General features: G+C 57.8%; 1 protein-coding gene and 3 long non-coding RNA genes across 8 annotated transcripts in view; all 4 read right to left on the bottom strand.

Annotated features, from left to right (window-relative positions):
- The window catches only part of LOC118387351 (endophilin-B2), an 88,374-nt gene that overhangs the window by 27,687 nt on the left and 46,642 nt on the right, over positions 1 to 14,045 (bottom strand). The gene's annotated exons all lie outside the window — the stretch shown is intronic.
- Positions 159 to 8,715, bottom strand: LOC127931748 (uncharacterized). Of its 2 annotated transcripts, XR_008142809.1 has the most exons (5): positions 8,691 to 8,715; positions 7,662 to 7,747; positions 4,356 to 4,511; positions 2,819 to 2,866; positions 159 to 481 (listed from the first exon to the last, which is right to left on the bottom strand). It is a non-coding gene; the product is annotated as an uncharacterized LOC127931748 (long non-coding RNA). The 2 variants fall into 2 exon arrangements; XR_008142810.1 differs by lacking the exons at positions 4,356 to 4,511; positions 7,662 to 7,747; positions 8,691 to 8,715 and adding an exon at positions 3,982 to 4,053.
- LOC127931751 (uncharacterized) lies at positions 10,274 to 13,986 on the bottom strand. 2 transcript variants are annotated; one of them, XR_008142823.1, is made up of 3 exons: positions 13,750 to 13,986; positions 11,792 to 11,855; positions 10,274 to 10,648 (listed from the first exon to the last, which is right to left on the bottom strand). It is a non-coding gene; the product is annotated as an uncharacterized LOC127931751 (long non-coding RNA). The 2 variants fall into 2 exon arrangements; XR_008142824.1 differs by lacking the exon at positions 10,274 to 10,648 and adding an exon at positions 10,949 to 11,044.
- On the bottom strand, positions 11,045 to 11,454 carry LOC127931753 (uncharacterized). The gene is made up of 3 exons (XR_008142825.1): positions 11,410 to 11,454; positions 11,231 to 11,340; positions 11,045 to 11,070 (listed from the first exon to the last, which is right to left on the bottom strand). It is a non-coding gene; the product is annotated as an uncharacterized LOC127931753 (long non-coding RNA).

Here is a 14,045-nt window from a genome sequence, read left to right as displayed (position 1 = left end):
TCTCTCTCTCTCTCTCTCTCTCTCGACCGACCTCTCTCTCTCTCTCTCTCTCTCTCTCTCGACCGACCTCTCTCTCTCGACTCTCTCTCTCTCTCTCTCTCTCTCTCTCGACCGACCTCTCTCTCTCTCTCTCGACCGACCTCTCTCTCTCTCTCGACCGACCTCCTCTCTCTCTCTCGACCGACCTCTCTCTCTCTCTCTCGACCTACCTCTCTCTCTCGACCTACCTCTCTCTCTCGACCTACCTCTCTCTCTCGACCTACCTCTCTCTCTCGACCTACCTCTCTCTCTCGACCTACCTCTCTCTCTCGACCTACCTCTCTCTCTCGACCTACCTCTCTCTCTCGACCTACCTCTCTCTCTCGACCTACCTCTCTCTCTCGACCTACCTCTCTCTCTCGACCGACCTCTCTCTCTCTCTCTCTCTCTCGACCGACCTCTCTCTCTCTCGACCGACCTCTCTCTCTCTCTCGACCGACCTCTCTCTCTCTCTTTCGACCGACCTCTCTCTCTCTCTCTCTCGACCTCTCTCTCTCTCGACCTCTCTCTCTCGACCGACCTCTCTCTCTCGACCGACTCTCTCTCTCTCTCTCTCGACCGACCTCTCTCTCTCTCTCGACCGACCTCTCTCTCTCTCTCTCGACCTACCTCTCTCTCTCTCTCTCTCTCTCTCGACCGGCCTCTCTCTCTCTCTCTCTCTCTCTCGACCGACCTCTCTCTCTCTCTCTCTCTCTCTCGACCTCTCTCTCTCTCTCTCGACCGACCTCTCTCTCTCTCTCTCGACCGACTCTCTCTCTCTCTCTCTCTCGACCTACCTCTCTCTCGACCTCTCTCTCTCTCGACCGACCTCTCCTCTCTCTCTCTCCGACCTAGGACCTCTCTCTCTCTCTCTCTCGACCGACCTCTCTCTCTCTCGACCTACCTCTCTCTCTCTCGACCTACCTCTCTCTCTCTCGACCTACTCTCTCTCTCTCGACCTACCTCTCTCTCTCGACCTACCTCTCTCTCTCGACCTACCTCTCTCTCTCGACCTACCTCTCTCTCTCGACCTACCTCTCTCTCTCGACCTACCTCTCTCTCTCGACCTACCTCTCTCTCTCGACCTACCTCTCTCTCTCGACTGACCTCTCTCTCTCGACCTACCTCTCTCTCTCGACTGACCTCCTCTCTCTCTCTCTCTCTCGACCGACCTCTCTCTCTCTCTCTCGACCGACCTCTCTCTCTCTCTCTCGACCGACCTCTCTCTCTCGACCGACCTCTCTCTCTCTCTCGACCCGACCTCTCTCTCTCTCTCTCTCTCTCTCTCGACCGACCTCTCTCTCTCTCTCGACCTCTCTCTCTCTCTCTCTCTCTCGACCTCTCTCTCTCTCGACCTCTCTCTCTCTCTCGACCTCTCTCTCTCTCTCGACCTCTCTCTCTCTCGACCGACCCTCTCTCTCTCTCTCTCGACCGACCCTCTCTCTCTCTCTCGACCTACCTCTCTCTCTCGACCTACCTCTCTCTCTCGACCTACCTCTCTCTCTCGACCTACCTCTCTCTCTCGACCTACCTCTCTCTCTCTCTCGACCGACCTCTCTCTCTCGACCGACCTCTCTCTCTCGACCGACCTCTCTCTCGACCACCTCTCTCTCTCTCTCGACCGACCTCTCTCTCTCTCTCTCTCTCGACAGAGCCTCTCTCTCTCTCTCTCGACCGACCTCTCTCTCTCTCTCTCGACCGACCTCTCTCTCTCTCTCGACCGACCTCTCTCTCTCTCTCTCGACCGACTCTCTCTCTCTCTCTCGACCGACTCTCTCTCTCTCTCTCGACCGACCCTCTCTCTCTCTCGACCTACCTCTCTCTCTCGACCTACTCTCTCTCTCTCGACCGACCTCTCTCTCTCTCTCGACCTACCTCTCTCTCTCGACCTACCTCTCTCTCTCGACCTACCTCTCTCTCTCGACCGACCTCTCTCTCTCGACCGACCGCCCTCTCTCTCTCTCGACCGACCTCTCTCTCTCTCTCGACCTACCTCTCTCTCTCGACCTACCTCTCTCTCTCGACCTCTCTCTCTCTCGACCTACCTCTCTCTCTCGACCTACCTCTCTCTCTCTCTCTCGACCGACCTCTCTCTCTCTCTCGACCTACCTCTCTCTCTCGACCTACCTCTCTCTCTCGACCTACCTCTCTCTCTCGACCTACCTCTCTCTCTCGACCTACCTCTCTGTCTCGACCTACCTCTCTCTCTCGACCTCTCTCTCTCTCTCTCTCTCTCGGCCGACCTCTCTCTCTCTCTCTCGACCGACCTCTCTCTCTCTCGGCCGACCCTCTCTCTCTCTCGACCGACCTCTCTCTCTCTCTCGACCGACCCTCTCTCTCTCTCTCGACCTACCTCTCTCTCTCGACCGACCTCTCTCTCTCTCTCGACCGACCTCTCTCTCTCTCTCGACCTCTCTCTCTCGACCGACCTCTCTCTCTCTCTCTCTCTCTCTCGACCGACCCTCTCTCTCTCTCTCTCTCCGACCTCTCTCTCTCTCTCTCGACCTACCTCTCTCTCTCGACCTACCTCTCTCTCTCGACCTACCTCTCTCTCGACCGACCTCTCTCTCTCGACCGACCTCTCTCTCTCTCTCTCGACCTCTCTCTCTCTCTCTCTCGACTCGACCGACCTCTCTCTCTCTCTCTCGACCGACCTCTCTCTCTCTCTCGACCGACCTCTCTCTCTCTCTCTCGACCGACCTCTCTCTCTCGACCTCTCGACCGACCTCTCTCTCTCGACCTCTCTCTCTCTCGACCGACCTCTCTCTCTCTCGGCCGACCTCTCTCTCTCTCGACCGACCTCTCTCTCTCTCGACCGACCTCTCTCTCTCTCGACCTCTCTCTCTCTCTCTCTCGACTCTCTCTCTCTCTCTCTCGACCGACCTCTCTCTCTCTCTCGACCTCCTCTCTCTCTCTCGACCGACCTCTCTCTCTCGACCGACCTCTCTCTCTCGGCCGACCTCTCTCTCTCGGCCGACCTCTCTCTCTCTCTCGACCGACCTCTCTCTCTCTCGACCGACCTCTCTCTCTCTCGACCTACCTACCTCTCTCTCTCGACCTACCTACCTCTCTCTCTCGACCTACCTCTCTCTCTCGACCTACCTCTCTCTCTCGACCTACTCTCTCTCGACCTCTCTCTCTCTCGACCTACCTCTCTCTCGACCGACCTCTCTCTCGACCGACCTCTCTCTCTCTCTCTCGACCGACCTCTCTCTCTCTCTCTCTCGACCGACCTCTCTCTCTCTCTCTCTCGACCGACCTCTCTCTCTCTCTCGACCGACCTCTCTCTCTCTCTCGACCTACCTCTCTCTCTCGACCGACCTCTCTCTCTCGACCGACCTCTCTCTCTCTCTCTCTCGACCGACCTCTCTCTCTCTCTCTCTCTCGACCGACCTCTCTCTCTCTCTCGACCGACCTCTCTCTCTCTCTCTCTCGACCTACCTCTCTCTCTCGACCGACCTCTCTCTCTCGACCGACCTCTCTCTCTCTCGACCGACCTCTCTCTCTCGACCGACCTCTCTCTCTCTCGACCTACCTCTCTCTCTCGACCTACCTCTCTCTCTCGACCTACCTCTCTCTCTCGACCTACCTCTCTCTCTCGACCGACCTCTCTCTCTCGACCGACCTCTCTCTCTCTCTCGACCGACCTCTCTCTCTCTCTCTCGACCGACCTCCTCTCTCTCTCGACCGACCTCTCTCTCTCTCTCTCGACCGACCTCTCTCTCTCTCTCGACCGACCTCTCTCTCTCTCTCTCGGCCGACCTCTCTCTCTCTCTCTCGACCGACCTCTCTCTCTCTCTCTCGACCGACCTCTCTCTCTCTCTCTCTCCCGACCTCTCTCTCTCTCTCTCTCTCGACCGACCTCTCTCTCTCTCTCTCGACCGACCTCTCTCTCTCTCTCGACCGACTCTCTCTCTCTCGACCGACCTCTCTCTCTCTCGACCGACCTCTCTCTCTCTCGACCGACCTCTCTCTCTCTCTCGACCTCTCTCTCTCTCTCGACCGACCTCTCTCTCTCGACCGACCTCTCTCTCTCTCTCGACCGACCTCTCTCTCTCTCGACCGACCTCTCTCTCTCTCTCTCGACCGACCTCTCTCTCTCTCTCTCTCTCCGACCTCTCTCTCTCTCTCTCTCGACCGACCTCTCTCTCTCTCTCTCTCTCGACCTCTCTCTCTCTCTCTCGACCGACCTCTCTCTCTCTCTCCGACCTCTCTCTCTCTCTCGACCGACCTCTCTCTCTCTCTCGACCGACCTCTCTCTCTCTCGACCGACCTCTCTCTCTCGACCTCTCTCTCTCTCGACCTCTCTCTCTCTCGACCTCTCTCTCTCTCTCGACCGACCTCTCTCTCTCTCTCGACCTCTCTCTCTCGACCGACCTCTCTCTCTCTCGGCCGACCTCTCTCTCTCTCGACCGACCTCTCTCTCTCTCTCGACCGACCTCTCTCTCTCGACCTACCTCTCTCTCTCGACCTACCTCTCTCTCTCGACCTACCTCTCTCTCTCGACCGACCTCTCTCTCTCTCGACCGACCTCTCTCTCTCTCTCGACCGACCCTCTCTCTCTCTCTCTCGACCGACCTCTCTCTCTCTCTCTCGACCGACCTCTCTCTCTCTCTCTCGACCGACCTCTCTCTTTCTCTCTCGACCGACCTCTCTCTCTCTCTCGGCCGACCTCTCTCTCTCTCGACCGACCTCTCTCTCTCTCTCCCGACCTCTCTCTCTCTCTCTCTCTCGACCTCTCTCTCTCTCTCTCTCGACCTCTCTCTCTCTCTCTCGACCGACCTCTCTCTCTCTCGACCGACCTCTCTCTCTCTCGACCGACCTCTCTCTCTCTCTCTCGACCGACCTCTCTCTCTCTCTCTCGACCGACTCTCTCTCTCTCTCTCGACCGACCTCTCTCTCTCGACCGACCTCTCTCTCTCTCTCGACCGACCTCTCTCTCTCTCTCTCGACCGACCTCTCTCTCTCTCTCTCGACCGACCTCTCTCTCTCTCTCTCTCTCGGCCGACCTCTCTCTCTCTCTCTCGACCGACCTCTCTCTCTCTCGACCGACCTCTCTCTCTCTCGACCGACCTCTCTCTCTCTCGACCGACCTCTCTCTCTCTCTCGACCTCCCTCTCTCTCTCGACCTACCTCTCTCTCTCGACCTCTCTCTCTCTCGACCTCTCTCTCTCTCTCGACCTCCCTCTCTCTCTCGACCGCTCTCTCTCTCTCGACCGACCTCTCTCTCTCTCGACCGACCTCTCTCTCTCTCGACCGACCTCTCTCTCTCTCTCTCGACCGACCTCTCTCTCTCTCTCTCTCTCGACCGACCTCTCTCTCTCTCTCTCGACCGACCTCTCTCTCTCTCTCTCGACCGACCTCTCTCTCTCTCTCTCGACCGACCTCTCTCTCTCTCTCTCGACCGACCTCTCTCTCTCTCTCTCGACCGACTCTCTCTCTCTCTCTCTCTCTCGACCTCTCTCTCTCTCTCTCGACCGACCTCTCTCTCTCTCTCTCTCTCTCTCGGCCGACCTCTCTCTCTCTCTCGACCGGCCTCTCTCGACCGACCTCTCTCGACCGACCTCTCTCTCTCTCTCGACCGACCTCTCTCTCTCTCTCGACCGACCCTCTCTCTCTCTCTCGACCGACCTCTCTCTCTCTCTCTCTCTACCTCTCTCTCTCTCTCTCGACCGACCTCTCTCTCTCTCTTTCTCTCGACCGACCTCTCTCTCTCTCTCTCTCTCTCTCGACCTCTCTCTCTCTCTCTCTCGACCGACCTCTCTCTCTCTCTCTCTCTCTCGACCGACCTCTCTCTCTCTCTCTCGACCTCTCTCTCTCTCTCGACCTACTCTCTCTCTCTCTCGATGACCTCTCTCTCGACCTACCTCTCTCTCTCGACCTACCTCTCTCTCTCGACCTACCTCTCTCTCTCGACCGACCTCTCTCTCTCGACCTACCTCTCTCTCTCGAGATATCTCTCTCTATATGGGCCGCCCTCTATCTCTCTCTCTATATCTCTCTCTCTCTATCTCTCTCTCTCTCTCTCTCGACCGACCTCTCTCTCGACCGACCTCTCTCTCTCGACCGACCTCTCTCTCTCGACCGACCTCTCTCTCTCGACCGACCTCTCTCTCTCGACCGACCTCTCTCTCGACCGACCTCTCTCTCTCGACCGACCTCTCTCTCTCGACCGACCTCTCTCTCTCTCTCTCGACCTCTCTCTCTCTCGAGCCTCTCTCGACCTCTCTCTCTCTCTCTCGACCTCTCTCTCTCGACCTCTCTCTCTCGACCGACCTCTCTCTCTCTCTCGACCGACCTCTCTCTCTCTCGGCCGACCTCTCTCTCTCTCGACCGACCTCTCTCTCTCTCTCGACCGACCTCTCTCTCTCTCGAGCCGACCTCTCTCTCTCTCGACCGACCTCTCTCTCTCTCGACCGACCTCTCTCTCTCTCTCTCGACCGACCTCTCTCTCTCGACCGACCTCTCTCTCTCGACCGACCTCTCTCTCTCTCTCCGACCTCTCTCTCTCTCTCGACCTACCTCTCTCTCTCGACCGACCTCTCTCTCTCTCGACCTCTCTCTCTCTCTCTCTCTCTCGACCTCTCTCTCTCTCTCTCTCTCGACCTCTCTCTCTCTCTCTCTCGACCGACCTCTCTCTCTCTCTCTCTCTCTCTCTCTCTCGACCGACCTCTCTCTCTCTCTCTCTCTCTCTCTCTCTCGACCGACTCTCTCTCTCTCTCTCTCGACCTCTCTCTCTCTCTCTCTCTCTCTCTCTCTCTCTCTCTCTCTCTCTCTCTCTCTCTCTCTCTCTCTCTCTCTCTCTCTCTCTCTCTCTCTCTCTCTCTCTCTCTCTCTCTCTCTCTCTCTCTCTCTCTCTCTCTCTCTCGACCTCTCTCTCTCTCTCTCTCTCGACCGACCGACCTCTCTCTCTCTCTCTCTCTCTCGACCTCTCTCTCTCTCTCTCTCTCTCGACCGACCTCTCTCTCTCTCTCTCGACCGACCTCTCTCTCTCTCTCTCGACCTACCTCTCTCTCTCGACCTACCTCTCTCTCTCGACCTACCTCTCTCTCTCGACCTACCTCTCTCTCTCGACCTACCTCTCTCTCTCGACCTACCTCTCTCTCGCCCTACCTCTCTCTCTCGACCTCCCTCTCTCTCTCGACCGACCTCTCTCTCTCGCCCGACCTCTCTCTCTCTCTCTCTCGCCCGACCTCTCTCTCTCTCTCGACCGACCTCCCTCTCTCTCTCTCTCGACCTCTCTCTCTCTCGACCTCTCTCTCTCTCTCGACCTCTCTCTCTCTCTCTCGACCGACCTCTCTCTCTCTCTCTCGACCTACCTCTCTCTCTCTCTCTCGACCTACCTCTCTCTCTCTCTCTCTCTCTCTCGACCGACCTCTCTCTCTCTCTCGACCGACCGACCTCTCTCTCTCTCTCTCTCTCTCTCTCTCGACCGACCTCTCTCTCTCTCTCTCTCTCGACCGACCTCTCTCTCTCTCTCTCGACCGACCTCTCTCTCTCTCTCTCTCTCGACCGACCTCTCTCTCTCTCTCTCTCTCGACCTACCTCTCTCTCTCGACCTACCTCTCTCTCTCTCGACCGACCTCTCTCTCTCTCTCGACCGACCTCTCTCTCTCTCGACCTACCTCTCTCTCTCGACCTACCTCTCTCTCTCGACCTACCTCTCTCTCTCGACCTACCTCTCTCTCTCGACCTACCTCTCTCTCTCGACCTACCTCTCTCTCTCGACCTACCTCTCTCTCTCTCTCTCTCTCGACCGACCTCTCTCTCTCTCGACCGACCTCTCTCTCTCTCGACCGACCTCTCTCTCTCTCTCGACCTCTCTCTCTCTCTCTCTCGACCGACCTCTCTCTCTCTCTCTCTACCTCTCTCTCTCTCTCTCTCTCTCTCTCTCTCTCTCTCTCTCTCTCTCTCTCTCTCTCTCTCTCTCTCTCTCTCTCTCTCTCTCTCTCTCTCTCTCTCTCTCTCTCTCTCTCTCTCTCTCTCTCTCTCTCTCTCTCTCTCTCTCTCTCTCTCTCTCGACCTCTCTCTCTCTCTCTCGACCTACCTCTCTCTCTCGACCTACCTCTCTCTCTCGACCTACCTCTCTCTCTCGACCTACCTCTCTCTCTCGACCTACCTCTCTCTCTCGACCTACCTCTCTCTCTCGACCTACCTCTCTCTTTCGACCGACCTCTCTCTCTCGACCGACCTCTCTCTCTCGACCGACCTCTCTCTCTCTCTCTCGACCGACCGACCTCTCTCTCTCTCTCTCGACCGACCTCTCTCTCTCTCTCTCGACCGACCTCTCTCTCTCTCTCGACCTCTCTCTCTCTCTCTCTCGACCGACCTCTCTCTCTCTCTCTCTCTCCGACCCTCTCTCTCTCTCTCTCGACCGACCTCTCTCTCTCTCTCGACCGACCTCTCTCTCTCTCGACCTACCTCTCTCTCTCTCTCGACCGACCTCTCTCTCTCTCTCGACCGACCTCTCTCTCTCGACCTACCTCTCTCTCTCGACCTACCTCTCTCTCTCGACCGACCTCTCTCTCGACCGACCTCTCTCTCGACCTCTCTCTCTCTCTCTCGACCTCTCTCTCTCTCTCGACCTACCTCTCTCTCTCGACCTACTCTCTCTCGACCTACCTCTCTCTCTCGACCTACCTCTCTCTCTCGACCTACCTCTCTCTCTCGACCGACCTCTCTCTCTCTCTCTCTCTCTCTCGACCGACCCTCTCTCTCTCTCTCTCTCTCGACCGACCCTCTCTCTCTCTCGACCGACCTCTCTCTCTCTCTCTCTCGACCGACCTCTCTCTCTCTCTCGACCTCTCTCTCTCGACCTCTCTCTCTCTCGACCTCTCTCTCTCTCGACCTCTCTCTCTCTCTCGACCTCTCTCTCTCTCTCTCTCTCTCGACCGACCTCTCTCTCTCTCTCTCTCTCGACCTACCTCTCTCTCTCTCGACCTACCTCTCTCTCTCGACCTACCTCTCTCTCTCGACCTACCTCTCTCTCTCGACCTACCTCTCTCTCTCGACCGACCTCTCTCTCTCGACCGACCTCTCTCTCTCTCTCTCGCCCTCTCTCTCTCTCTCTCGCCCTCTCTCTCTCTCTCTCTCGACCGACCTCTCTCTCTCTCTCTCTCGACCTCTCTCTCTCTCTCTCTCGACCTCTCTCTCTCTCGCCCTCTCTCTCTCTCGACCTCTCTCTCTCTCTCGACCTCTCTCTCTCTCTCTCTCTCGACCGACCTCTCTCTCTCTCGACCGACCTCTCTCTCTCTCGACCGACCTCTCTCTCTCTCGACCGACCTCTCTCTCTCTCGACCGACCTCTCTCTCTCTCGACCGACCTCTCTCTCTCTCGACCGACCTCTCTCTCTCGACCGACCCTCTCTCTCTCTCGACCGACCCTCTCTCTCTCTCGACCGACCTCTCTCTCTCTCGACCGACCTCTCTCTCTCTCGCCCGCCCTCTCTCTCTCTCGACCGACCTCTCTCTCTCTCGACCGACCTCTCTCTCTCTCGACCGCTCTCTCTCTCTCTCGACCTCTCTCTCTCTCTCTCGACCTACCTCTCTCTCTCGACCTACCTCTCTCTCGACCTACCTCTCTCTCGACCTACCTCTCTCTCGACCTACCTCTCTCTCGACCTACCTCTCTCTCGACCTACCTCTCTCTCTCGACCTCTCTCTCTCTCTCTCTCTCGACCGACCTCTCTCTCTCTCTCTCGACCGACCTCTCTCTCTCTCTCTCTCGACCGACCTCTCTCTCTCTCTCTCGACCGACCTCTCTCTCTCTCTCTCTCTCGACCTCTCTCTCTCTCTCTCTCTCGACCGACCTCTCTCCGACCTCTCTCTCTCTCTACCGACCTCTCTCTCTCTCTCTCTCGACCGACCTCTCTCTCTCTCTCGACCGACCTCTCTCTCTCTCTCTCGGCCGACTCTCTCTCTCTCTCGACCGACCTCTCTCTCTCTCGACCGACCTCTCTCTCTCTCGACCGACCTCTCTCTCTCTCTCGACCGACCTCTCTCTCTCTCTCGACCGCCTCTCTCTCTCTCTCGACCGACCTCTCTCTCTCTCTCTCGACCGACCTCTCTCTCTCTCTCGACCGACCTCTCTCTCTCTCTCTCGACCGACCTCTCTCTCTCTCTCTCGACCGACCTCTCTCTCTCTCTCTCGACCTACCTCTCTCTCTCTCGACCGACCTCTCTCTCTCTCTCGACCGACCTCTCTCTCTCTCTCGGCCGACCTCTCTCTCTCTCTCGACCGACCCTCTCTCTCTCTCTCTCTCTCGACCTCTCTCTCTCTCTCTCTCGACCGACCTCTCTCTCTCTCGACCGACCTCTCTCTCTCTCGACCGACCTCTCTCTCTCTCGACCGACCTCTCTCTCTCTCTCGACCGACCTCTCTCTCTCTCGACCGACCTCTCTCTCTCTCGACCGACCTCTCTCTCTCTCGACCGACCTCTCTCTCTCTCGACCGACCTCTCTCTCTCTCGACCGACCTCTCTCTCTCTCGACCGACCTCTCTCTCTCTCTCGACCGACCTCTCTCTCTCTCTCTCTCTCGACCTCTCTCTCTCTCTCTCTCTCTCGACCGACCTCTCTCTCTCGACCGACCTCTCTCTCTCTCGACCGACCTCTCTCTCTCTCTCGACCGACCTCTCTCTCTCTCGACCGACCTCTCTCTCTCTCGACCGACCTATACCTCTCTCTCTCGACCGACCTCTCTCTCTCTCGACCGACCTCTCTCTCTCTCGACCTCTCTCTCTCGACCGACCTCTCTCTCTCTCTCTCGACCTCTCTCTCTCTCTCTCTCTCTCTCGACCGACCTCTCTCTCTCTCTCGACCGACCTCTCTCTCTCTCTACCGCCCTCTCTCTCTCTCTCGCCCGACCTCTCTCTCTCTCTCCCTCTCTCTCTCTCTCTCGACCGCCCTCTCTCTCTCTCGACCGACCTCTCTCTCTCTCGACCGACCTCTCTCTCTCTCTCGACCGACCTCTCTCTCTCGACCGACCTCTCTCTCTCTCGACCGACCTCTCTCTCTCTCTCGACCGACCTCTCTCTCTCTCTCTCTCGCCCGACCTCTCTCTCTCTCTCTCGACCGACCTCTCTCTCTCTCTCTCGACCGATCTCTCTCTCTCTCTCGACCGACCTCTCTCTCTCTCTCGACCTCTCTCTCTCTCTCGACCGACCTCTCTCTCTCTCTCGACCGACCTCTCTCTCTCTACCTCTCTCTCTCGACCTCTCTCTCTCTCTCTCGACCTACCTCTCTCTCTCGACCTACCTCTCTCTCTCGACCTACCTCTCTCTCTCGACCTACCTCTCTCTCTCGACCTACCTCTCTCTCTCGACCTACTCTCTCTCTCGACCTACCTCTCTCTCGACCTACCTCTCTCTCTCGACCTACCTCTCTCTCTCGACCTACCTCTCTCTCTCGACCGACCTCTCTCTCTCGACCGACCTCTCTCTCGGCCGACCTCTCTCTCGACCGACCTCTCTCTCTCGACCGACCTCTCTCTCGACCGACCTCTCTCTCGACCGACCTCTCTCTCTCGACCTCTCTCTCTCTCTCTCTCTCGACCTCTCTCTCTCTCTCTCTCTCTCTCGACCGACCTCTCTCTCTCGACCTACCTCTCTCTCTCGACCGACCCTCTCTCTCTCTCTCTTCCGACCTCTCTCTCTCGACCGACCGACCTCTCTCTCTCTCTCGACCGACCTCTCTCTCTCTCTCGACCGACCCTCTCTCTCTCTCGACCGACCTCTCTCTCTCTCTCGACCGACCTCTCTCTCTCTCTCGACCGACCTCTCTCTCTCTCTCGACCGACCTCTCTCTCTCTCTCGACCGACCTCTCTCTCTCTCGACCGACCTCTCTCTCTCTCTCGACCGACCTCTCTCTCTCTCGACCGACCTCCTCTCTCTCTCTCGACCGGCCTCTCTCTCTCTCTCTCGACCGACCTCTCTCTCTCTCGACCGACCTCTCTCTCTCTCGACCGACCTCTCTCTCTCTCGACCGAGCCTCTCTCTCTCGACCGACCTCTCTCGACCTCTCTCTCTCTCGACCTCTCTCTCTCTCTCGACCGACCTCTCTCTCTCTCGACCGACCTCTCTCTCTCGACCGACCTCTCTCTCTCGACCGACCTCTCTCTCTCTCTCTCTCGACCGACCTCTCTCTCTCTCTCTCGACCGACCTCTCTCTCTCGACCGACCTCTCTCTCTCTCTCTCGACCGACCTCTCTCTCTCTCTCTCGACCGACCTCTCTCTCTCTCTCTCGACCGACCTCTCTCTCTCTCGACCTCTCTCTCTCTCTCTCTCTCGACCGACTCTCTCTCTCTCTCTCTCTCTCGACCGACTCTCTCTCTCTCTCGACCGACCTCTCTCTCTCTCGACCGACCTCTCTCGACCGACCTCTCTCGACCGACCTCTCTCGACCGACCTCTCTCTCTCTCTCGACCGACCTCTCTCTCTCGACCGACTCTCTCTCTCTCTCGACCGACCTCTCTCTCTCTCTCTCTCTCTCTACCTCTCTCTCTCTCTCTCGACCGACCTCTCTCTCTCTCTCTCTCTCGACCGACCCTCTCTCTCTCTCTCTCGACCGACCTCTCTCTCTCTCTCTCGACCGACCTCTCTCTCTCTCTCTCGACCGACCTCTCTCTCTCTCTCGACCGACCTCTCTCTCTCTCTCGACCGACCTCTCTCTCTCTCTCTCTCTCTCTCTCTCTCTCGACCTCTCTCTCTCTCGACCGACCGACCTCTCTCTCTCTCTCTCTCTCTCGACCGACCTCTCTCTCTCTCTCGACCGACCTCTCTCGACCGACCTCTCTCGACCGACCGACCTCTCTCTCTCGACCGACCTCTCTCTCTCTCTCTCTCTCCGACCTCTCTCTCTCTCTCTCTACCTCTCTCTCTCTCTCTCGACCGACCTCTCTCTCTCTCTCTCTCGACCGACCTCTCTCGACCGACCTCTCTCTCTCTCGACCGACCTCTCTCTCTCGACCGACCTCTCTCTCTCTCTCTCTCGACCGACCTCTCTCTCTCTCTCTCTCTCTCTACCTCTCTCTCTCTCTCTCTCGACCGACCTCTCTCTCTCTCTCTCTCTCGACCGACCTCTCTCTCTCTCTCTCTCGACCGACCTCTCTCTCTCTCTCTCTCTCGACCGACCTCTCTCTCTCTCTCTCTCTCGACCGACCTCTCTCTCTCTCTCTCTCGACCGACCGCCTCTCTCTCTCTCGACCGACCGACCTCTCTCTCTCTCGACCGCCGACCTCTCTCTCTCTCGACCGACCCTCTCTCTCTCGACCTACCTCTCTCTCTCGACCTACCTCTCTCTCTCGACCTACCTCTCTCTCTCGACCGACCTCTCTCTCGACCGACCTCTCTCTCGACCGACCTCTCTCTCTCGACCGACCTCTCTCGACCGACTCTCTCTCTCGACCTCTCTCTCTCTCTCTCTCTCTCTCTCGACTCTCTCTCTCTCTCTCTCTCTCTCTCGACCGACCTCTCTCTCTCTCTCGACCGACCTCTCTCTCTCTCGACCTCTCTCTCTCTCTCTCTCGACCTACCGACCTCTCTCTCTCGACCTACCGACCTCTCTCTCTCGACCTACCGACCTCTCTCTCTCGACCTACCGACCTCTCTCTCTCTCTCGACCGACCTCTCTCTCTCTCTCTCTCGACCGACCTCTCTCTCTCTCGACCGACCTCTCTCTCTCTCGACCGACCTCTCTCTCTCTCGACCGACCTCTCTCTCTCTCTCGACCGACCTCTCTCTCTCTCGACCGACCTCTCTCTCTCTCTCGACCGACCTCTCTCTCTCTCTCGACCGACCTCTCTCTCTCTCTCGACCGACCTCTCTCTCTCTCTCGACCGACCTCTCTCTCTCTCTCGACCTACCCTCTCTCTCTCTCTCGACCTACCTCTCTCTCTCGACCTACCTCTCTCTCTCGACCTACCTCTCTCTCTCGACCTACCTCTCTCTCTCGACCTACCTCTCTCTCTCGACCTACTCTCTCTCGACCTACCTCTCTCTCTCGACCTACCTCTCTCTCTCGACCTACCT

The sequence above is a fragment of the Oncorhynchus keta genome, chromosome 9 (assembly GCF_023373465.1).
Source record: "Oncorhynchus keta strain PuntledgeMale-10-30-2019 chromosome 9, Oket_V2, whole genome shotgun sequence".
NCBI lineage: Eukaryota > Metazoa > Chordata > Actinopteri > Salmoniformes > Salmonidae > Oncorhynchus > Oncorhynchus keta.
The sequence above is the reverse complement of the archived record's forward strand: the minus strand, read 5'-3'. Positions and strand labels throughout refer to the sequence as shown.